The sequence below is a fragment of the Tachypleus tridentatus genome, chromosome 12 (genome assembly GCF_004210375.1).
Source record: "Tachypleus tridentatus isolate NWPU-2018 chromosome 12, ASM421037v1, whole genome shotgun sequence".
NCBI classification, from domain to species: Eukaryota; Metazoa; Arthropoda; class Merostomata; order Xiphosura; family Limulidae; genus Tachypleus; species Tachypleus tridentatus.
In genome coordinates, this window is record NC_134836.1 from 8923201 (window position 1) to 8949756 (window position 26556).

Below are 26556 nucleotides of genomic sequence, written 5' to 3' on the forward strand. Positions count from 1 at the left end.
GACGGCTAGCGCAGATAGCCCTTTTGTAGCTTTACACGAAATTCAAAAACAAACAACATGATAGATGGTTTCGTAATGATACAAGTGAACTGATAATTAGTTTTTCTATGGTTTTGTCATAATGCACATGAATAGGTTTCTTTATAATCACCAGCTCTTCTGCTCTACATGGTAGCTGGTTTGATACGTTTAGTGTTTTCACAGAAGCGAGGTTTTCTGCACAGCTCATGAAAATTTGTTCCAAACGTTGAAATGTACGTCTTAAAAATGTTCGAACATTCAAACTAAACTTATTCATAGTGTTAAATAAGTCATCGACTTAGTCAATAATTAGCTTTCTTTTATGGGAAGCTATTTCTTACAGATTTATTAAAGAACCGAATTTCAGTTTAATTAAAATACAGTTTTTATAATACATTTTTACTTCAAGTGGGTTTCTCGTCATGAACGACTTTCAGTTTCTTCTGTCATGCTGTAAAATAAATATAAGTACAAGTAACAAGTATAAACGGCCTTGTTCTGTAATACTGACTGTAACAGATTTATTTTGAATGTTGTGGAAATCGTAGCTAATGTAAAAGTTAACGAATTAACAGGCAATTCATAAGTAATACAGTTTGTTTGTTTTTCATTGTTCTTGGCAAAAGCTTTAAACTTGAATCACTCAAACTCTTGGAATGGAAGAGATACGAGCAAAGTCAGTTAGTGTAGCTACAAATCTAAAGGTTCATAGTTCGAACTTTGGTATGTCCATGAGTTTTTCTCGGTTTTAGTGACATCATAATTGTAGCAATCAGTACTGCTCTATGGTTAAGAGTAGCCACATTGGCAATTACCTGTTTTCTGGTTCTGCTGTTCTGAATTAGTGATGACTATACATTAACCTTGTGGTTTCGAACCCAGCCCTTTAGTGAAAGTATTGCATAAGGTGACGTCTTTGAACTTGAAACTTGATGTTATACTATTTACTTTATTAATTTACATAAATCTTAAAGATCAAAACAGAAACTGAAAGCTTTAATACAGCATATATTCTTTCTATGCAAACATAAAATTGTTAGGTTATTCTAAACATGCAGCATGTAGTCATTATACAAAAATTAAATTGTTTTCTTTGATCTATTCTTTCACGTTCTTTATAGTCTTTGGGGCTTATGGAGAAAATTACTGCTAGTGAAATATTACTGCATGTAAATTGTTTATGTTATATTCAACTTATATATTCTTAGAGACAGTTTAAGTCACGAAACAAACCATAAATGAAATCATCAATATAATATTTCCCACGGTTCTCGGCTCAGGTATTATATTTACCAAGCTTATTTTTGTGACCGAACATTTGATTTTTCTTACCGCTCTGTGTATCAGAGTTGTCCCGCATCTTCTGTAAATGTGCTCGTTTGAATTATTCCGTTAGTTGGCTGTCCACGAGTCTATCTCGTTACCATGACAACAAACAGTTGGAACTGTAGCAACTACTGCGCAGAGGAATATAACAGTAGAATTGCGGCGTACGCAGTCACCAGTGAAGAACAACTCACGGTTGTTTGGTAGTAATTATCAGACAACACAAGGTGTCAGAGCTGCAGCGTCGTGACTTCGTTGTCGAGGTAAGCATTTTAAGTTTCATCTGACTTAGCCTGCTTAAAGTGCTTAAAGTGAGAAGAATGACACACAGGTTGTTTAGAATTTTGGATAGAGGATGCTAATCTGTTAACTGAAATATTCTAGCCTTATGTTCGATATACTTCTAGCGAATTAATTTATTACAATGCCACGTGATTATATGCCGCTATCGTCTGTAGTTAACTAACGATGAATTAGTGTTACATATTGAAAGTTTATGATACAGTTTAACTCAAAGTGTGCCCTTGGAGCTGAGAAATCGATACCTCACGGATAAGGGAGAGAGCTTCCAGGTGAAAACGAATCAGTGCCTATCATTTCCTCCACAGATAATCTCGTTTAGGTATCACTATTAGGTACTAGTACAATTGATTAGCTGATTGCATTCCGAAGAAATGATTAGAAAACTCGCCAAAACTAATCTTGTATGACATAATAAATCATAGGAACAAAAGCAACAACAACAAACATGGCTTCATAATTCAGTCCTTTTAAATGTTTTATATAATTTATTCCATGTTTGCTATACATTCACAAAAACAATATCGTGCAAAATATTAAAATTCTGTCTTTATTCGATGCTGTCCAGAATTGTTTTTCTCGAGCAAAAAAGGACTCACTAATTTCTCTTATTTACAGCGCTGATCTAAAACTAATTGATAGATAGATACTGACTAGGATATTTGTTCAGAGACATGTTTCAAGGCGTATGAGTTTTAGATAATAACTGTTTCAACATCTTAGACAAACTATGGTGATCATATACAACATTTGCTCGAAAAGTGTCTAGAAACATATCTGAAACTTTAGAAAAATTAAACACACTTATTAATAGCACTAAGCAGAAAAAGTGGACAAACATTTTCAGTCGGTTCATATTCTCTGGTTGTTTAGAGCGACCCTATCAGCTGGTTTGCTGTATATTGTGATTTCATCACCTGGTTCTTATTCCTAAGCTGTATATTGCAATATCATTAGCTGGTTCTTACTGTCAGATTTATATTACGACCTCAACTCCATGTTTCTATCGTCAGTTTGTATACCTATGTTTATATAAATTAAGATTTAGTTTTTCATTATTTTGTCATCTGTAAAATAAGATGATACAATGAGCTTGCTTATGATAGTTATAATGTACACCGTAAAGGTTAATAGCCTTCAAACTTAACAAAGAAATATTATGTTTATTTAGTCTTGAATCCAATAACGTTTAACCACGAACTTCTCTCTATGAGACCGCTAGTTACTTAATTAACCAATTGAACCACGAACTTCTCTTTAGGAGCCCGATAGTTACTGAAATAACCAATTTAACCATAAACTTCTCTCTAGGAGCCCGGTAGATATTTAAATAACCAATTGAACCATGAAATTCTCTCTAGGAACCCGCTAGGTACTTAAATAACCAATTTAAGTGTAGATGTGAAATATACCATCGTCTTTGTTATACTCAATTCTGCAAACAAAATAGTTTGGAGGTTTGTATTTTCTATAATGTAGAATTTCGTTATTTTATATTGTTTTATAATTAACTTAACATGGTTCGTTATTTGTAGCTGTATCAGAACATGTTCAGTGTTTTCATGGTTTGCCCAAGACTTGTTATTTACAGGGTTTTTGTCATGGTTTGTTCAAAACGTGTTACTGTTATACTCAAGTATATTGGGTATTATCATGGTTTTTCCAAATGTATTAGTGTAGTTATATACAACTAAGAAGAGTTTGTTTTGAATTTCGCGCAAAGCTACACGAGAGCTATCTGCGCTAGTCGTCCCTAATTTAGCAATGTAAGACTAGAGGGAAGGCAGCTAGTCATCACCATCCACCGCCAACTCTTGGGCTACTCTTTTACCAACGAATAGTGGGATTGACCGTCACGTTATAACGCCCCCACGGCTGAAAGGACAAGCATGTTTGGTGTGACGGGGATTCGAACCCGCGACCTTCAGATTACGAGTCAAGTGACTTAACCACCTGGCCATGCCACTAAGAAATCATAGGTGAAATTTAACCTCAAAACTAGAGGTGGTGTTTCAGAAACGAATAGTGGATCTTAAATGAAATCCAAAATTTGAGAAAGGGTTAATTTCTATCAAGAGCTGAAACTATAAACTCTGCACAACTATCGTAACATTGCTTTTGCATTTCTTGTTATTTTGTTACAAATATTCGTGTAGAGAATCTTTTACTATTGACTAGTTTGTAAGAAAAATTTTGTTCTTTTACTTTTGTCTTTCACTTATGTCTGTCAAAGTTGTAGTAAATACAAACGTCCAAACAAGGTTTAATACTTACGCAGCTGCTAGTCTTCTACATTTTGCTGTTTCCTTGAGACCATCGATCCAACACTTCCTTGATATTCTTCTGCCTTTGTTTTGTAACTTTCGTGCTCTTGCTGGTGGCTGCTCTGGACTACTTCGCAATAAGTGGCTGAACCACATTAATCCATGTTTTTCTATACGTTTCAATATTGATTACACTCTAAACTCTTTCTTGCTTTATCTACTCTGGTTTCATTGCCAGCTTCCCGCATTCCTCCTATTTCACACGATGTTATTATTTGTTCGGATGTTTTACTGAAAGTTCATGTTTAGAACTGATACGTTAGTGTAAATACGATTTCTACGTATGTAAAAAGGTGTTTTTATAAAACAGAAGGGGATATGATAGGATACGTCGTTTGTTTTTATCTCTATCAAATTTAATATATTCTCTAAAGACACTTCCAAGATATTTAAATTCCTCACTTTGTTTCATTTGGGCTTCCTCAGTATTCAGATGTAGTTATCCAGTTGTTTCCCCAGTGCTCACAGTTTCTTTTTTAACCTTGCTGATTCTCATATTATACTTTTTCATCACATAAAATGAAGATGGTCTTAAAATTCATTTTAATCTTTGTCATACAAAGTCCAGTCATTTGTAGTTGTTTTACTCTTATATAAAGATATTTTGTTGTCCAGCAGATTGCTATTTGTGCCACAGTCTTCTAGTTTTGTCCTTAGTACAACTCTGTCGAGCCGATCAAACATTTTACCCTGGTCAATAAAAAACTCGTTTAAGTTGTTGATTGTGTTCTGTTATCCTCTCAACCTGCTGCCATTGCTTGAGTACGGTGTCAGTGGACGTTTCGCCACTGCGAACCAATCTGCACATTACATCATTTTGTTTCTTGTCTATGGATCTCAGTCTTCTTTCTAGCAATTGTGCAAGAATCTTGCACATACGGCTTAGCACGGAGATCACTCTATACGTGTTACAGTCTTTTGTGCTTCCCTTATTTTGACATATAATAGTGATTGCTATTTAACGGTCATTCTTGTACTTTTCTTTCGCACCTTGCGATGTTGAAAATTCTAGTGAGCCACAATGCTTAACCTCTTTACATGTTTCAGTAGCTTCTGCAATTAATCCACCCTCCCTCAATGACATAGCGATATGTCTGCGGACTTACAGTGCTAGAATCCGGGTTTCGATACCCGTGGTAGACAGAGCACAGAGCATAGATAGCCCTATGTGTTGCTTTGTGCTTAGCTTCAAACCAAACCAGCTAATCTACCGATATCTGCTAAACTGTTTCAAATATTCAGTTGTATTGCTTGTTCAGCTTCACTTCTTAGAATAGTAAACTTTTCATTTCTGTATTATTCTACTTTGTTTCTTGAAAACTTTGTTTTCAGGACTCAAAAGATGTTTAAAGTAATCTGCCTATCTTACTCTAATCTTGTCATCATCCATCAGCGTGTTACCTTTTTCATCATTAATTATTGTTGAAGGGTCAAAAGGCTCGTTTCGTTGTCTTACAAATCTATAGAACACTTTTGGTTATTTCAAACGTTTTTGAACCAGGTATTCTCCACAATTCTTCCACGATATTTATTTTGCTTCTCTGCGTACTTTTTCATTTTTTCTTTCTTCTGGCTATGCAATAGATAACAGCCATTTTCTGCTTTGGTTTTTTCCAATTTTTAGAACTTTTTTAGTTTTTTTTAGTTTTTTCCTTCTAAATTATGTTTCACTTTCTCATTATCCTAATTTTTCCTATCCTTTTTTAGTTTTAATGTAATTTTTTAAAAAATCTTATCCATTCTTTATCAATATCTGTTTGGAAACTTCGTAAGATTTCTGCTTCATCGGTTCCTCAACTTCATTCCTCACTTTTTCTTTGTTAAGCTTCCTGGTGTAGACAGTCTCTACTGGTGATGTAATTATCTTCATTTTCATACATCCTTATGTCCAGTACTATTGGCATGTGATCAATGTCTATATGTATATTTGTAATAACTTTAGCATCAACGATGCTTTTTCTGATGGTCATTCTAGTCAAGAAATAGTTAAATTTTAAAATCATTCCACTTGTACCAAGTAACTAATTGGTTCCATCGATGTTGGAAAATTTGTTGATAGTAAAACGATCTTGTTATTCTTAAGATCAACGTTCCATAATAGTTGTGTTCCTCCCATGGTAATCGTATTGATGCATTGAAATTTCTCTTAACAATTGCTTTAACTTTCTCCTTACTTTCATTTAGTATGTCTGTCAGCAATATTCATTACATGGTGCATACAACAATATGTAGTAGTACGTTTTATTCTACGTTTTTAATACTTACTTTCACGAATCTTTCTATGGTACCTCTGGAAAATGTTTTCTGTGAAAAAATATATGACACCCACTCCGTGTTTTTCTCTTTTCTCTTAGTCAGCCGCAATTCACATAAGAAAGTAATCTCCATGCATCCTGTTGCTGCCTAATATATACTTCCTTGTGACTGATATTCCTAACAGCCCGATTTAATAGTTCTACAATATTTCAACAATTTCTTTTTCCTTATTGTTCAATTCACAGATGTTCGAAGCTGCTACTGTGATCCTTGTCTGAATGTATCATCCTTAACGTTTCTTTTCCGTATTCCATTAAAGTCACTCCGTTAACATCCTTTTGTTTTACAGTGAACATTCATAAATCAACCATTACTTTGTCGAACCTTCATTGGAGACCCATTAACCAGAACGTTTCGGACTGACCCTAATCAATCTTCACGCTTTATCCTGACCAACATACCCCTACTTCGTCCTCTGTGCACCCCCCACGGCGATGGACAAGGAGTTGGACTTTGGAAAACAATAAAGCACCAACAAGCATTTTTAAATAAAAATGGTTCATAACTAATACAACTATTAGTTATCCAGGCATAATTGTCTCTAATTTTGAATTGATAAACAAGAGAATCAAATCTACAACAGCTCTACTTTTGTTTGTTTTGAATTTCGCGCAAAGCTACACGAGAGCTATCTGCGCTAGTCGTCCCTAATTTAGCAATGTAAGACTAGAGGGAAGGCAGCTAGTCATCACCACCCACCGCCAACTCTTGGGCTACTCTTTTACCAACGAATAGTGGGATTGACCGTCACATTATAACGCCACAGGGCTGAAGGGGCGAGCATGTTTGGTGCGACCGGGATTCGAACCCGTGACCCTCGGATTACGAGTCAAACGCTTTAACACGCTTGGCCATGCCGGGCTATTCTACTTTTGCCTGAATGAATCGTAACGTTCTCACAGTCAGAAAATGCAGAACGCGTTTTTATAATAATGGGCCGCAAACCATGAACTATCCATGCCACTATACACTGAGTCAAGCCAAGCTCTCCACATGAAGAGGGTTAAAACTTAGATTTGATTATATATCAGTTTCAATCAATATAAGTGCACAGACGTATTGTTGTGCCAATGGGGAGCAAATTGGAAAAATTGGTCAAGAGGCCATGTATTTTTTAAATTGTTCAAATTCGTAAATAATATTTTAGTTTATTATTTGAAGTTATTTCTTTGGTTTCCCCAACAGCGAATTCATTATTACATTTCTGGTATACGACATACTTCTGCGCGTATCAAAATTCAATGTATTATCCTCTAGTGGCACAGCGGCATGTCTACCGACTCACACTGCTAGAAATTGGATTTTAATACCTGTGGTGGGCGGAGCACAGATAACCCATTGCGTAGCTTTGTGCGTAGTTCTAAACAAACAACTCACTGTACGACATAGTTTTAAATAATTTAAATAATTCGAATTTGATTAACTTTTAATCACATTTTCTTCTTAATTTGTTTTATTTTCTTTAATGGTGGAGATTGTTTAATAGTACATACATATATATATGTTCGATTTCGTCAACCTTTTCTAGTAATTTAATTAATTTCATAAAACTGATTGAATGTAGTATAAAGTAACTGTTGTACACAAATTAATTAAAGGTTTTTCCTCAAGTCTGTTAGGTTAATCACACCCGAGAACATTGTCCATAAAACACTAAAACTATTATCAATATTCGAAAAAAGAAATTAATCTACTTGCATCTGGCATAAACAGACCATGAGAATACAGCTGGTCAGTGAAAGCAGTTAACTTGTCGCTTTTTAGCCAGATATCTGTTTCAGCTTGCATCTGACAGAATCAGATGACATTTATACAGTTTTTCGATGAAAGCATCAAGCTTGACGTCTGTTTCATACACATTTTACCTGTTCTGTTTTTAAAGAAGTCAATGTATTAAGATAGATTGGATTTAGCTTTCAAGCTCTTGTAATACTTGCTAGTCATTCATTGGCAAATACTTCTATTTCGTTCTCTTTAATTTTACGGTATAATTGTTTTGCATAATTTAAACAAATTAATCAAAAACAAGAGTTTCAAAATGGTGATATTTTCAAGAGTCAGATGTTCAGACATGCGTGTTTCATTTAAGTGAAAATAACATTATTCAATCTCCTGTATCCTTAACAAAAAATTTTTTCGCACTTTTAAAGATGAAGTAATCTAGAACCAAGTTTGGTAGACGATGACAATGTACGAATATTTTCAAGTAATAATATTTGTATCAAACTGCGATTAGAGTGTAGTTGTTTAAATTCAACACATCTCCAAGTAACTGTTCATGGTATAATATGATGAAAACTAAAGTATCGGTACGCCATAAGTTCAGGTTCAGTTCATTTCCACGTGTATTCTCAAGACGGCTGGTATGGGTATTTAAATGTCAATTAAAATACAGTACAAAACAACGTTTCGACCTTCATAGGTCATCTTCAGGTTAGCAAAGATATTTTACAACTGACCCTTGCCAAGCACATGTTTTAGGGACGAGAGTATAAACGGGTACATCAGTTGGATGTTAGGTTACACTGCACAACAAACTTTTGCTTCTTGAACACTGATGGCTGTTCCTTATAGATTTTTGGCTACTGATCACGAAAATCACATCCAAATTTGCCCATCACGTACCGTTTCATCGAAATCTTCAGTTTTGCTACAATGGAGAAACGATATCAGGGTAACTGGAATCCGTCAATGCTTGCTGACTACTGTTGGACACTGCAACGTGATGTATCGGACATTGAATACAAACGAAAATCAGGAGCAAAACACTTTTAATTATGTTGAACTTAATAGCGTATTAAAAACATAAATGCAATTAAATACGTTATTGCCGGTAAACAGTTAACTGTCTATTTCTCAGAGTTCCTATGTCATGAAGCAAAACCAAAACTATATTTGTGCATACCCACCAGGTACCTCTCACAATCGGGAAGCAAAACTTTTCAAAAAATTGTTGTGCAGTGAATTATTAATTAGTATAGGTATAAAGGTGTTCCTTTATATTGGTTTATGTTTGGTTTTAGTTGCTGTATAAGTAGGGCTTCTTTGATTTTGCGTTTGTTTATATTTGTTTTCCTTCTTAGTATCTGAGTGTTTTCTATGGTTATGTTGTGCTTATTTGATTTGCAGTGTTCAAAACGTGTGAAGGTGTTTTTTGTGTTCTTTGAATCTAGTTTCCATTTTCCTGCTTGTTCCTTCAATGTAGAAGTCGTGGCAGTTGTTGCATTGTATTTTATTAATAATGTTAGTGTTGTGTTTGAACTCAAATATGATTTGTTTAATTAAAATTAAGCACAAAACTACACAACAGGCTATCTGTGCTCTACCCACCACGGATATCGCAACACGGTTTTAGAGTGAAATATGATGGAAACAAAATATTTATAATTAAAAGAATAATAAAAAAACGTAGTGGTTAAAGAAATTACACAGTCCTTGTACATAATAAAAAAATTAGTAGCGTTTGCTAGAAACATAGATTTCAAGCAACCATAAGGTATAAATTCAAAGTAATTAGTATATTTTTGTTGTCGTTTTGTATATTAGACAAGCGAAGATACAATTAACGAGAAAACAACGGAGACACCAGTAGTTACATCATAGAAGATGTAACGATGGTGGTGATGTTTTGAATTAAGCACAAAGCTACACAATAGGCTATCTGTGCTCTGCCCATTACGGGAATCGAAACCTGATCTTTAGCGTTGTAAGTCCGCAGACATACCGCTGACCCACTGTAAAGAAATAAACTTAGATTATATGTATATAAAACAATCATAATTCCTGGATATCTGATATTCTTATGAGAAGTGTGGAGGGCATATGAGGAGAATATTGTGTATGTAGTCTATGTCCATTCAGAGAAAGTGTTTTAGAGAGAAAATCTACGATTATATATTTGAAAGAATCTTTTTGATTCTGTAAAGTATAGATAGGTATGTTCCGAATTGTCTCCAATGGTAGAGTGGTATGCCTGCGGACTCACACGACAAGAAACTGGGTTTCGACACCTGTGGTGGGCAAAACACAGGTAGCCCATTGTGTAGTTTTGTACTTAATTCCAAACAAATCAAACCAAACTGTTCCTAATTAGAGGGTTGCGTCCTAAAGCTAATGTTGGTTACTATCGAGTATCACTTTCTTATTATTATGCCCCAAGTTGATAGCAAAAAGAACATGGCCTAGTTAAATAATGAATGAATATTGTTGAAAAATTCTTATCAATGCTATAAGTGTAAGTATGTCGCCAGTTTTCATCCTATTCCTCTAAATCACATTTTCTAACCTTTTTGGCTGCACTTTTTTCACACATAAGGTGTTTCTGATTAGTTATCTTATACCGCAAGTGGAGCAAAAGGAAGTTGCTTAATTTCCATACACCCAGGATATTAATTCATAAATTTCTGCCAAGTTTGATTAATACTGAGCAGAAAACATACGAGAACAATATTCTGTGTCCAATCTAGATTATTGTTTGTTTGGTTTGTTTTGAATTTCGCGCAAAGCTACACGAGGTCTATCTGCGTTCTAGATTATTGTTGCAACAAAACTTTACATACCTCATTATTGCGAACAATCTATAAACTACGCGAAAATAATATTCTGTATTCAGTTTATGTTATTGTTGCAATGTAATTTTACATAGATCAGTTATATATATATACACACAGACATTTAAGGTTGAAACGCATCTTTAATAAAAGAAATAAATGTTTTTTCTTAGATTTAGTTTTTTATATTACTTACTGGTTGAATATTTATGATTAAGTTATTATTTTTATAAAAACGTAAGTATTCAATGAAATGGCATTTACAGACTCTGAAAACTAACTGTTGTTGTATTATATGACTGTTTATGTTTAATATGTAACTTTTCTTGTTGTAATTAACTGCGCTACTGCATTTCCTTGCTTATGCATTTCATATCAGAAGTCGGTGTACTTCTTTTGTACAGTCTTTATACAGAGAGCACAATTTGGTTCATTTCTAGATTTTCTGATTGAGTAAACTTTCTTGACTAGACGTTTGTAACCCTTTATTCATAGAAGTATATTTATATCAGACTATTATTGTTGAAAAGTTATCGAAAATTATAGAATTTAATTAAAACAAATTTGTCTGTATCTCCAAAACGTACCTACTCTTCACTTATTTCATCACACTCAAAGCAATTCTTTAATCACCATGTTTTTAGAAAATTACGCAAAAAAATGAAACGTTATCGTGAAAAAAAAGTACGCGTGCACTCTGAAGCAGATTTAAATAGTGTTTATTTTCACTATTGCATTGTCTTTATCTGCTTTACGAATTTTGATGTTAAAGGCAATGCAAGAATTATAATGAACAGAAATGAGTACCTTCAAAAAATTAATAACATGTTATCAGACTTTTTACTGTATTCTAGCTCGCGAAGTATAAAACACAGTGCAAAGATTCGGACACAAATTTTCAACCCTTTCGACGGTAAAAAAATATAAAAAGATATTTGTTAGTAATAAACGTTTATTTTTCTTTATGTTTTAAGGCCAAGTAGATAACATACGTGTAAATTAGCAGAAGAGTAGTTATTAATTACCATTTATTCACCACTTAAAACTTTTTTGAACACTGGCTCTATAACGTTAGTAATAATCGGCCTATTTGTAGTCTAAGCACTAGGCCTCAGAAATAAACGCAACGTAAGACTTAACTGAAACACTATTTGAAACAATTGTTTTGATATTCAATGCTATAAAACGTCTATATTAAAGTATCTGCTGCTATATCGCTGAAGTTACAAAAAATAAAAGACATATCTTTTTTCACAAATCAACATGAATATCGAGTACTCAACATAAACATCATAGTTGATCTTAGAGCAATCAGTTGATAGTTTTATTGCTAAGCGACAATGTATATTTTTAAGCATTACTAAAAAAAGCGTGAAAGCATTCTCGTCAGAATAATAAAAGAAATAAAAATAAGCCTTTTACAGTTAATGAGTTGCTCTTTCTAGTTAGATCTAATATAGCTTTGTGAAGGTTAACTATGTTAATCTTCTTCATTTACTGAAGGCATTCATTAATAGTCGTAAAGAGAAATATTTCAGAGCTTTAACAAGTCTCAAGTTAGCTTGTATTTTGTGTGTTGGACAAATACATAATCTGTTGATGACCATAGACAAATAAGGTAGAATTTGATTAAACAAGTTGGATCTTGTATAAAAAAGATCTCCAGAACTTTTGTTAATGTTCAAAATTCAGGAAACAGAGAATGAAAGCGTTCATTTATGAATTATGACATCAATAATATTTTTAATTTCCTTGAATTACGCACTTCTAACAATTTCGTTAACACATTTTAAATGATATGCACATGTTACGTAATTGCCTACTATTGAGGCTCTTTGCTGGCACGTAATGTTTGATTGCTGGAGTAATAAGGATTTTATTGTTACATGATATTCTGATGCTTGAGTAATGAGGCACTTTATAATTAGACAATGTTTCACTGTTTGAGGAATAAAGAATTTGTATAATGTTTTCTTATACAAGAAATAAGGCTTTTTCTTGTTACTATAGATTTTACTGTTCGTATAAAAAGGCACTTGAGTTACATAATATTTCACTGTTTGAGTGATAACAGTCTTTGTAGTTACACAAACATTTGTTGTTTAAGAAACAAGACATTTTTCATAATGTTTTACTGTTTCAAAAATAGGGCACTTTATTATTGCATAACATTTTACTGTGTGATTGGTATGGTACTTTATGCCACTTACTTTTCAAAGTTTGGATAATAAAACATTGTGGTGTTATATACAGTTTGGATAATAAAACATTGTGATATTATATACAGTTTGGATAATAAAACATTGTGGTGTTACATACAGTTTGGATAATAAAACATTGTGGTGTTATATACAGTTTGGATAATAAAACATTGTGGTGTTATATACAGTTTGGATAATAAAACATTGTGGTGTTATATACAGTTTGGATAATAAAACATTGTGGTGTTATATAAAATTTGGATAATAAAACATTGTGGTGTTATATACAGTTTCCTTGTTTGAGTTATAAGATACTTTTCGTACATCATTTTTTACTGTTTTAGTATGTGTGTATGTATGTTTTTTGTTGTAGCAAAGCCACATGGAGCTATCTGCTGTGTTCACCGAGAGAAATCAAACCCCTGATTTTAGCGTTGTAAATCCGTAGGCTTACATTTGACCCAGCGGGGAATCTGTTTTAGTAATAAGGCACTTTCTTCTAACATGATGTTTTTACCGTTTTAGTGAAAAGACAGTTTTATGTTACTTAATTTTTTTCACGTTTTGAAAAATAAGGCATTGTATTGTTTCATATTGTTAGTAGTTTGGGGTTACCCCTGTATCCCTGGGTTATGTAAATGCTATGTAATTGGCACAGGATGCTGACTAATTTCTACATAAGTGTTATGTAAGAGGAACTGGAGGGCGATTAAATCCATAAAGTAACACCAGATGTCTCGTTAGTATGATGAGAGGACAGACTGTTTGCGAGCAATTATCGCCAGTGGGTGACAACATGACATTGACTTTTTAGTAGCAGTCAAAGGTTTAGAGTTAATATGTTATTTAATTTGTATAGAGTTACTCTTATTACAATTACAGTTTCGTTAAATAAGTAAAGTATTAGATATAATTAACAAAGTTTCTATATGTGGACAGTGTTGATATTATAAAGTCTCACTGAAATTCTGCAGGTGGGCAGTCATATTAGGCATATACTTTGCATTTTATTTCAGTTCATCTTGTTTTAGCTCATGTTTATATTTTCTATTTGCATATTAAAGTGCATTGTGTTTCTGTGATGTAGTAAGCATTTAACATGCTAATCATAGTTTTGGTTCTATATTTAATCATACTTTTATATTTTCTTAATTCATTTCTATAATTATGATGTATCATCTGTTCATCCTGAAAAGAGATTTGGCAATGCCAGATGGTTAGAACACTCGACTCGTAATCTGAGGGTCGCGGATTCAATTCCCCATCACACCAAATCTGTTTTCCCTTTCATCCGTGGAGACATTATAAAGTAATGGCCAATCACATTGTTCATTGGTAAAAGAATTACCCAACCTTTGGCAATGAGTGGTGATGATTAGCTAGTTGTCTTCCCTCTAGTCTTACACTGCTAAATTAGCAGATAGCCTTCTTGTAACTTCACGTGAAATTCAAAAACAAACAAACAAATTATCCTGAAAAGTCATGTTAAAAATTAGATCTTGACCCTAATGTTACCTTTTCTGTACACCTTTAAACTTATGGTGTTACATCATACCATAATACGCTATCTTCAGTAAAGAATTGTCAAGTATCAAACATACTGAAACATTTATTTTCAAAATACAGTATAACGCTATAAATATCTTAGTTTACGAAATACTGGACTAGATTTATTACAATATTGCACATTATACTTATATTACTATTTCAGTTAGAGTTTACATTTTTTCATTTGTGTAACATTATGTGTAAACAAACACTGAACTTATCCTGGGGCATTTTACGATAGATTATTAAACATGTTACAATTAAATGTGATGTATCATCTTTTTACACTTATACAAAAATCAAATTTTATTATTCGTTTTGTCAGTTACAGTTAATGTTCAACCTAAACATAACAAATTTTCAACAAATACATCAATGCCTGACTAAATCAATGATCATATATTTATGTCTATAGCTTAGCCTTTTACAATAAACTTAAGAGACAAAATGAATGAGCATGCATATTAGTTCTTGTTTTAATTTCATCACAGATAACTGATTTTTTTCATAAGTAGTGGTTGTTGACATACGTGTGACTAATGTACAATGATCAAAGCGTTGATCAAACCATTTTACCTGTTGTTGTTCTTTCTTGGACGGTTCCTTTTTTCTAAATTATAGATGTGTGTAAAATTAATATACAAACATAATTACAGTCATGGGTTGTAATTGAATACAGTCATGTGAAAAAGTTAGGACACCCTATGAAAGCCTGTGTATTTCTGTAAAATTTTTGGATATATAGATATTTAATCTCAATTTCAACAATACTGAGAGATTATAGGAATATAATTAAACAATTAAAACTGAAGAAAATACTTTTCAAGATCTTCTGTAAATGTAATTCTACAAAAATGCATATTCTAACTGAGGAAAAAGTTAGGACACCTTACCCCCTAATAGCTAGTGTTACCTCCTTTGGCTGAAATAACTGCAGTGAGACGCTTCTTGTAGCCATCTACCAGTCTCTGGCATCGGTCTGAAGAAAGTTTTCCTCACTCCTCAATGCAGAATTCTTTCAGCTGTGAGATGTTTGAGGGGTTTCTTGCATGTACAGCCCGTTTCAAGTCACCCCACAGCATCTCAATGGGATTAAGATATGGACTTTGAGTCGACCATCCCAGGACTCTTCATTTCTTAGTTTTCAGCCAGTCCTTGGTGGATTTACTGGTATGTTTTGGGTCATTGTCGTGTTGCAGGGTCCAGTTCTGCTTCAGCTTTAATTTTCTTACAGATGGTCTCACATGATCCTCAAGCACCCTCTAATACACAGTAGAATTCATGGTGGATTCTATGATTGTGAGCTGTGCAGGTCCTGCTGCAGCAAAGCAGCCCCAATCCATGACATTTTCACCTCCATGTTTCACAGTTGGTATGAGGTTCTTTTCCTGGAATGCTGTGTTTGGTTTACGCCAAACATGTCCTCTGTTCTGGTGTCCAAATAATTCAGTTTTGTACTCATCTGTCCAAAGAATATTATTCCAGAAGTACTGGTCTTTGTCTACATTCTCTCTGGCAAATTTCAGTCCGGCCTTGATGTTTCTCTTAGAGAGCAAAGGTTTCCTCCTTGCACACCTCTCATGCAAGTTAAACTTGTGTAGTCTCTTTCTGATTGTAGAGGCATGCACTTTCACATCAACAGTAGCCATAGTCTGCTGTAGGTCCCGTGATGACATATTAGGGTGTTTGGAGACCTCTTTTAGCATCTTGTGGTCTGCTCTTGGGATGAACTTGCTTGAACGACCACATTTGGGCATGTTGGCAGTTGGTTTGAAAGCCCTCCACTTATTGACTATTTTCAGGACAGTGGAATGGCTGATTTCAAAATCTTTTGGGATCTTTTTTAAATTCCTTACCAGACTCATAAGCTGCTACAATTTTCTTTCTGAAGGCCTCAGACAGCTCTTTTGCTCTAACCATGGTGCTCACTCTTACTTAAACAGTTAATAGCACACCAAACTAAATGTCTGAGGTTTAAATAGGGAAAGCCTCATCCAAAATGCTGAGTAACGATCTTCTAATCATGTGCACCTGGTGTGATACACCTGTGTGTGAGTTGAGCCATTTTAAGTGGGAATAAATGTGGAATTGTTCTGACTGAGGAAAAAGCATTTTTGTAGAATTACATTTACAGAAGATCTTGAAAAGTCTTTTCTTCAGTTTTAATTGTTTAGTTATATTCCTATTATCTTTCAGTATTGTTGAAATTGAGATTAAATATCTATATATCCCAAAATGTTACAAAAATACATCGGCTTTCATTGGGTGTCCTAACTTTTTCACATGACTGTACTTTTAAAATGTGAAATCATATGATAATCTTCTTTCTGAATATCATTAAGGAAAATTTTCTGTCTGTTTTATTTACGGAGTGTGGTTTATAAAGTAGTAATTTGATTGAATATTTAGATATTACCCAATTATTACCACAATGGGTCTTTGTAGTTGTATAGAATAAACATAATGTATTTCAAATGAGAATTCTTTATGAAGCTAGTGAAGAAAAGGTTTTTAATAGATTGGAATATAAAAATCCTTATCAGGACATCATCACATTCTGAGAAAAAGAAACTATGGTTGCACATATCCCTTTTACTCATGAAAATGTACTTCTCAATTCTAATATTTACAATAATAATCAGCATTAACCTATTGTTTGATGTTTTACGTTTTATTTATCTTCAGTAGCAATAATATCTTTGTTGTATATGTGTCTCGAATATAGTTTAGTAACTTTCTGAATGATCATTTATGTTGGCTCTCAAGTTTATTATAAACTAGCTAGTCTTTCAAGTTTATTCAGACCTCGAGTGTATTTCTTCTAAACCAGTTACATTTGAAATACAAGAAACAAAATTTCTGGTTCGTCTTTCAGTTTTATAGAAATGAAAGTAATATTCTGTTTAGCGTTATGCAAATACGTCACATGGTTTTATGCAAAGAGTCAAGTTTTTCAATTAATCATCAGCTGGAATTTGTTAGCAATATGTTGAAATAGTTCATACTATTTGTTCGTGTGTGACAATGATGATTAAGTATCTAGCAATCATTTCATGGCAAACACTATGCAAAAAAAAAAATGGTAAGAATATTACTTTTAGAAAGTGTTGTATAATAGTTTTTGATAAACAGATTTTATACAGCTTTTACCGTACATTCAAATAGTTTCAGCCAAATATAAACAAGCTCTAGAGAAAGACTGCTGAAAAAACTAACTATACAAAGGTAAGAACTTGGCTTTCCACTAATGAATAAACATAAAGGGAGAGGACAAATAGTGCCCCCACTGAAAAATGTTGTTACTTTCTTATATCTTTTATTAGATTACAGAAAAATATGTTTTTGGAACGTACTCGATGATATATGTTCAAATATGATCTCAAATCCAAATTTTAACACTGGCTTTCGTAATTACCTGAACTTTTTATGATTTTAGTTATATTTTAGTTACGTATTTTCAAAAAAAATGTTGTGCACGTGTTGTATTTTCTTAGATATTTTTATTCCAGTTAGCCTACAGAATCTTTTTCAAGATTCTATTCACGATGCCAGATGAAGTTATCGCCTAATGTAGAAAAATCTCTGTTTCATCATTGCCATTTGAAATTGACAAAACAAAAACTGCATCAACATTAACAGTAACGAATGGATTGCAATTAGTTGCTAGTAAACTAATTAATCAGTCAAAACGTAGAGTTCATGAATATTTGCCACTTACCGAAACATCGACGGTCAAGTTCCAAGAGCAAAGTAGTGACTGTGCCTTTGGAAGGTTCGCACAATATCATCGCTTCATTGGACACCAACTGAGGCTGGAATCATTTCCGTGTCACTCATGAGGAAGCTTGAATACGAAACAAAAGTGCATGTGATTGGTGAAAATTAGTATCTGATCTCCATGAGCTGAAAGAGTCGGATAATGAGTATTATAAATTTGTAGCTCCTGAAGATAATTACCTTAATGTGTCAAACCAAAATTCTGATTGATGTGTTTGAAGTGTGTGAAGCACACTATAATAACATATCTGCCTCTATTATTATGCAGTCATAAGTCAATTACTGATTATTTCATGAAAGAGAAATCTAAAACAATGGAAATTTTGAAAGACGCTGCATAGCAAAGGGTGCATCTATCAAGCAAGGGGAAAATAAAAGCAATTTCGTAGGCCTTTCTTACACACAAACGAATGCGTACTTGTAAGTACAGGCTTTCCACATCACAGAACAAAATTCATTTACAAAGTACCTGAGAAAAAAGTAGAGATTCGAATGATGAACTTAGGGTGAATGATACTGTAATCAAAATCAGTGGACATGAAGGAAACTTTAAGGCAAAAATCTCCATACAAAGAAAGTATACTAAAAGGCCACACACTCTAGAAAATGTATGCTTGGAACAGTTTACAATAATGTACGATACACCATAAGCCTGCAGGATCAAAAGCGTAAAATTCAGAAATGGCACATATCAAGAAAGCAATGTATGAATTGTAACATATGAAGAAGTTGATGGAAACCTTCTATCATGATAAATTGCTTGACAACACCTGTGACATATTTATAATGCTGAACCTACTCATAAGAACTTCACATTCACAAATTCAAAGAAAATAAACATCCTCATGAATTTTATTATTCAGCGTTACTTCTCTTCCATTCTTGGAGAGAAGAGATAGAATTTCATGAAGTTGACTTAAAAGTATTTCTGTGAATGTATCAAGAAATGAGTGAAAATAAAACATTTGAGGAAGAGAATGAAATAAAACCGAAAATTTAAGTTGTAAACACTCTCCAATTTCCATTCAAAAAAGCGTTGAAGAAGGACATGCCTTGTATACTGAAGAACGTGCACTTCGTCTCATTCATGACATTGATGTAAGATGTGGATGGTGACATTGAAGAATTCATTATTTTTCGTGAGGAATTTGTCAAACTTGATTCTGATTTGGTCAATTTGCAAACAACGACAAACTCGCTGCCCGAAAAAACTGCATATCAGTTATTTAAAATTGGTGACATGGATTAAATACTAGAAACAACTGAAAGCTTTGTATCGCAGCAGTGCTTCACATTTTATAAGGGGATGAGTTACTTAACATATCTTTGGAAATCTTTGAAAAAAAACTTTGTTAAATCAGAATCATAATTGCTAATGATCCTTGGGGGAGCCATCTCTGGAAAAGGTATACTCATTAATAAAATTGTTAAGCGACAGAAAATTTCTTACAAAAACAAATCTCTATCATCTTATGTCATTAGATCTTCTCCAGTAGGAATGGCAACTAGCAATATCAAAGACAATATACTTTATAGCACCTTTATCTAGAAGTTGGCAATGAGTACGTTTTTACTTGGCTGCAAAAGAGATAAAACGCAGACAATTCTTCAAAATCTTCGGGTTTTTAATTATTAACGAAGTCAGTATAATAAAGTTTGACTTTATTTGCCAACAGCACAGGAGTCTTCGAAAAGATAAGCAAAACAAGACATATTATTTCGGCTGAATTTGTGTTCTCTTATTTTATCACTTTCTATAGATATGCTCTCATCAGGAGATGTATATATTTGAAAACCAAGATGCACCAATTACTACACTTTTCATGCATTGTTTCTACTTTAGAAAGAGTTTGAAGAGGTTGAGTTTCAACAAAACCGTAAACAAGAAAAAGATTGTGTTAAATTCTGAATGTATTCATTTTGGAAACTGCACAGAAGCTGACCTTGACATTTTTAGAACACGAATACGGTCTGAAAAATTATATGCCTATTTCAAATGATATCATTTTATGTCTATGTCAAAAATATAAATGTGAATGAGTGCAATAAGAAAAAGCTGGAATGATTTCCTGGTGACCAAGAAGCAATGGAAGTAATTCATTTACACCAAACAAAGTCAAATTAATAACCATGAATTAAAAATGGAAGTAAAGTTGGTGATATTCCATTTTTAGATTAATTAAAATTGAAAAGGATTGCAAGAGTTACGATCACTTTTAACATTGACATAATTTATTGTTTGACCCAACGGGTCAAGAGCGACTATTATTGATTTTATCAAATGCCCAAAGGGATCACTTACTTACATTTTGATTTAATTTGGTGGCAAATATTCGGGAAGAAAATATTAGCAATGTGACAAATATAAAAGTCTTGTGACAAAATGCCCGTATGTAACCGTAACCCCAACTGAACGAATTTAATTCAAATATTTAGTACGAGAAAGGGACAATAAACAATCATTTCAAGTGAAATTAATTAAATTTCCCATCAAACACTACTGGGCCATTACTGTCACAAAATGCAAGACCAAACTGTAACCATACCCATAAGTTTTGTAAATCAGTTAAGTACTGTTTTCACTAGACTGTAAACATATGTTATTTTGGATCGGGTTCAGGAATCAAATAAGATATATTTTACCAAGTTTTTTTGGGTCAAAACTCATATGTGACCATTCGGCTGAAGTACAGACTCTGGAAGAGAAAGCTGTCAACCTCGTTTCGACAGAGTGGAATGGTAGAAATGAGGATGTTATGAACATACCAGTGCCGATTCACCAGTCTTTACGTAACCACTTTAAAGATATCTCAGATGATGCGATAACCTTAAAAATTGGCATTATTTGCTTGACAGAAACTAGGCTACCATCAAATGACATGAAGTATAACTTTGTCTTGATATCTGCAGCAAGCAAAAACCGAAGAAGAGGCACAGTAATGTATGTAAGAATTTATCCAACCGCACAGTACACAATAACTTTCAAATGCTAAAATTTGAAAGTGATTCACTTGATGTTAGCACGTTATACCAATCTCAAACACTGACTGGTGATTTCCTGTATGAAGCTATTAAAGACATGATTTGTCATTCGAACCCGATTGTACTTTATGGGGATGTAAATTTACATTATGATCTTTCGACAAAAGGAAGCTTTATTGAAGTAAAAAATTACAGGACTGTCGCCTGATTCAAATAGTGTATGTATGAGATTTATTGAACGTTCAAGTTAATTTATAAATCCTCTGTATTTTTCGGATTGTATATGTTTCAACATAAAAGTTAAGTTGAATTAGTTGAGAGTGTTCCTCCTACAGCATATTGGTCAGTTAAGCAATATTACAGTTATAGTTAATACAAACGTTTAGTTCCTAGCTCCTTTTCCTGACAAATTTGAGATCTAATTACAGTCGCGACTTTTGATTCCCTTTGGTTTGAGTAATAATCACATTTCACTGTACGGGTATAAACACATTTCGTTGTTACAAATGTTTCACTGTTTGTCTAATTTGTTTGTTTGGTTTTGAATTTCACACAAAGCTACACAAGGGTTATTTGCGTTAGTCGTGCTCAGTTTGGCAGTGTAAGCCTAGAAGAGAAGGTAGCTTCTCCTCATCGCCCGTTGCCAACTCTTGAGCTACTCTTTTACCAACGAAGAGTGAGATTGACCTTATCTTTATAACGCCTCCACGAGCATGTTTTGGTGTGACAGGAATTCTATCCAGCAACCTTCAGATTGCGAGTTGAGCGCCCTAACCACCTGGCTGTGCCGCGCTCTGTTTTTTCTAATAAGACACTATGTTTTTTCCTTAATTTTTCAGTGTTTGACTAATACGTTATTATGTTTTTACCTAACGTTTCACTTTTTGAAAAGCGTTGATTTATTATTATGTATTTAATAAGCTGGATAAAAAAGAGATATATGTTAATAAAAAATCCTTTGTAAAATATGTAAATATCATTAAAAAAGAACCACTGGGGAATCGTTAAAGATAAAATCCCTCTTACTGATCTACTAACTTTCGAGGGGTTTAGATGTAATTTGAATGATATACTTATATTTTCCTATATCTTCTGATAAGTTACCAAAAATGTTGTTAAAATAATTGTATTAGTTAGGGTATGAATCGTAGACTAGTTGGTGAAGCAAAATAAAAGGTTGTTATTTAGAGTCAAGCCAAACTGGACTCTGGCTATCAGTTGAGTACTTCAGAAGCCATTATTTGCATACACTTTTTTATTTATATTAATCCTATTGAAAAAGACAAAACTAGTAAATTAGTAAAGTATGTGAGTAACATTAACTCTTGCACATTTCTAACTGTATTTAGGCTGGTGAGATACTACAAATTGCCCAGGTTGACAAATATTTGGTAATTAGCCATTAATTACATTATTTCAAGATAATGCTTGCGTATTATCATACATTTAGTACTTAGTAGTATATAGGTTTGAACTCCTTATGTAAGAAAGGTTAGTAACTTATAGAGTAGGGTTACTAAGGTTATTCTGGAGATGGAAGGGTTATTTTATAAGAATAGGTTAAAGTATCTTACCCTGCCAATAAAAAAGTAAGATGTGATTTTATTGAAGGCTTCAAGATTGTCCAAATGGTCCAAAGGATACAGCTCTCTAATTCATTTGAGCTGTATTTCGAAGGCTATAGGATGAGGAAACAGAAGCTTAAGAGAAAAGACAGACTAAGTTGCAGTTAAGACAGCTTCATGTTTCAACAAGATAACTGGGAAGCAAAGATACAGTAAAAAAACGCAAAAACACCCATTAAAAATTGCAAAACGCAAAATGCGAAAATGAAACTTTATGCGCAATGCTGTATGTACTATTTAAATATTCATACCAATTGTAGTGAAAGTATATCCACAAGTGGCGACGTAGTGACAAGGAAACGTAAAAACTCCCATAAAAACTGAACATATTTACGCACCCAAGCATAAAACTAATGAGCCTCCATACCAATTTTAACGAAGATTCATTCACACCCTGCGAAGTAATTACATGGACATACAACAGACTGTACTGTTGTATTTATACAAATTACCTTCTAACTTTCTTCTTTGTTCAGGTTTATTTGCCAACAAGGTGAAGAAATGAAGGTTGAAACGTCTGGTGAAGGTGTTAGTACCCGTACCAGTTCTTCTGAGATACATTTGCCATAGTGTTATTGTGTCAGGATACGATATGATAGCCAATTTTATTTCTCTCTTTCAGGATTTTAGGGATACACAAAGTAATTTTCTCAAATTTGAACAGAAATATCACATATGGAACCAATTTTTCTATTTGTCAACTGTCGTTTGAAGAAAACAGTCTGGTTTGATCCATAGATTATTAGTTTCTTTGTATTTTGCACTCGCAATACGGATGGATCCACAACAAATAAAAAGAGGCAGTGTCAATTGGATTGACAAAATGATGTATGAGTCTAACAGTTTTAGCTACTATTTCTACGTTTGGTTTCGCTAGCTAAGCTTTCTTCAGGCCTGTTTTATTAGCTTACGGCTTACGGTAAAAGACTAGCATTCAAAATATAGGGTTGTGTAAACAGGTAGAAAATTGTCTGTTTTTACCTTTCAGTAAATATTTTTATATTCCTCTTTAACTAAGTCTACACCAATTATCGTTGTGCATATTATAATTTCAAAAGTAAATTACTATATAACACGCACATATAATACTTAATACAGGACTACAACTTTTTTCAATTGTTATTCTTGGTGACTATTTATAGAAGTATCATTTTACTTATGAAATGTTCATAGCTAGAGTGGAAATTTTATTTGGCAAAGTTGAAATGTCATTATTTTCGAACTTTCTATTGGAAGTGAAGGTGTTGGAGATATTTGTGAGAATGTTTGTGTGTTGTAATAGTATAGATGTAGTTCTCTACGTCAAGTTGAATTATTGTTCTACTAGAATTGACGTCTTTTTAAGAGAAAATAAAGTTATTGTGTCATTAATTTTGTTTTATTATATCGAATAGCGTTTCTGTAAATATTACTATGTCTTAGAAGTCTTATTTAGCTATTAATTCTTCAATTATTTTCCCACAAAAACACGATTTTAATCACTTCACTTATAATACTTCCATTTATCTTTCTCAGTGACTTTAGTTCATATTTGACATTCAATTCAATAGTTCAATATATTTATTAAACCAGTCAGATTGTTTTAACACTAACTCTCTATGCATTTTTATCAGTTTCGTTATTAACGATGAATAATATTTCTGATTTTTATGGTAAACTACGTGTTTTTTATAAAGTTGTCATCAGTTTTACTTTTCGTTATACAGCTCTTTGGTACTGGAAGTATATCTAGATGATAGTCATGTAACTTGTTTATATGCTCCAAATCTACTTCTAAAATACAACCTAATTCAGAATTATTACTTATTTCGTGACATCAATACTTTGAATACTCTATAACGAATTATTATTATCTTATATCGCTGTTATTACGATACAAGTTGTGATACTTTTATTTTATAAATCGTCTCTATATGTCCATTATGACTAAACTCACAATAATGTAGATTATTTCATTTTTTTCACTTTTATTTATACTTTCACTAATTTAACCAATTTGTACTAGCTTTGTCACCAATGCATATATTACCCGACTGGGCCTAAAATTTTCTAATTTTCTACAAAAGATGATAGATACATTAAGATGTAACAATAATCACTTAAAGCAACGAGAAAAATACAGACGTTTCGAGTCGCTTATATCTAATAATGCCTTGTCTATTTCATTTCTCTCTCCTACTTTGATTGAAAAATCCTCAAAATATATTTACTAAACCTATAACTGTTTCAACTGTTTGTGTGATTATTGTAAGATTTAAATTGGCTCATATCAACTACTTCTGCTTGCCATTGATCGTCAGTATGATCCACGAAATCTTTTTTCTGTTAAACTCACGTCTAATAGTATTTTGCATTATATTCACTTTATTAATGTAAAAAATTCTCTTATTTCTTTTCCAGATAGTTGAGTTTTTGTTTTAATTTTTCTACACCATCGAAACCAATTTCTAAATCATAATTTTAAATTGATCCCTTTCTTTTCCTGTAATCATAAGTCTACCCTTCTTTGAAGTTGCTTATAAAGTATCACCCGTTTGAGTTTTGCGTGTTAACTAGCTCATAACGGATGAAATACAAGTCTCTCAATGTTGGAAGTTCGGCATGACCAGATGGTTAAGGAACTCGACTCCTAATCTGAGGGTCGCGGGTTTGAATCCCCATCACACCAAACATATTCGCTCTTTCAGCCGTGGATACGTTATAATGAGTCGGTCAATCCCACTATTTGTTGGTAAAAGAGTAGCTCAAGAGTTGGTGGTAATAACTAGTTGTCTTTACTGCTAAATTAGGGACGGCTAGCGCAGATAGCCCTTAAGTAACTTTGCTCGAAATTCAAATAAAACCACTTAATGTTGGCTTTTTAATAGCATCTATATCTTCTATTAATTTTTGATCAGCTATATGTCAGTTAGGTGTATTTTATGATTTACTATAAGGAATATCGCGTTTCTTACATGCTTTATTACTCTATTAATACCAGGTTCGCCTCTTGCTCGACGGTTTTGAACATTGATAAAAGATCTGTAGTAATAAAATTCAGGTAAATGTTTATCAGAAGGATTAATTATATTTTACCTTAGTCCAATTAAGTAGATCACCTTTTTTTTTTTTTTTTTTGTCATTTAAGTTTGTTTGTTTAGTATAATTCTCTCTTGGAAAGTACTTTCATGTTTGAAGAAAAACTTCCTCTTTTAAGTTATTTTGTTTTTCATTAATATTTTAATATCTAAATAAACTTATAATTTCATTATAAAAGTTATAAGACCTTTTATATCTCTTTCTCTCCAGTTATCCTCTACTATGCACGAGAGAAAGTTTTAATTTATTTTACACTAGTAATATAGCATACAAGTTTACTAATAAATCATATTCAATAGTAAGTAAGTTTTGAGTTCCTAATTCTACAAAGAAATATTTTTATAATCCTGAATTTCCACTGGTATGACACTCGAGACATATTTTTTCTGGGCATCTTGTCTTCTCTATGTTTTCGACCACCCTTTGAAAGAGTAAGAAATTAAACGTAAATTACCCACTATAGATTTGTCATTGTTAAGACAGACCATAAATTTTATAGCCTTCAATT

The 26556-nt window shown here is 33.0% G+C and overlaps 1 protein-coding gene across 1 annotated transcript in view; it reads left to right on the forward strand.

Annotated features, from left to right (window-relative positions):
* The first annotated feature begins 1525 nt into the window (after positions 1–1525).
* The window catches only part of LOC143234932 (voltage-gated delayed rectifier potassium channel KCNH8-like), a 131578-nt gene continuing 106547 nt past the window's right edge, over positions 1526–26556 (forward strand). The window contains exon 1 of the mRNA XM_076472626.1: positions 1526–1610. The gene's annotated coding sequence lies outside the window, so the exon portion shown is untranslated. The remainder of the gene's footprint in view (positions 1611–26556) is intronic.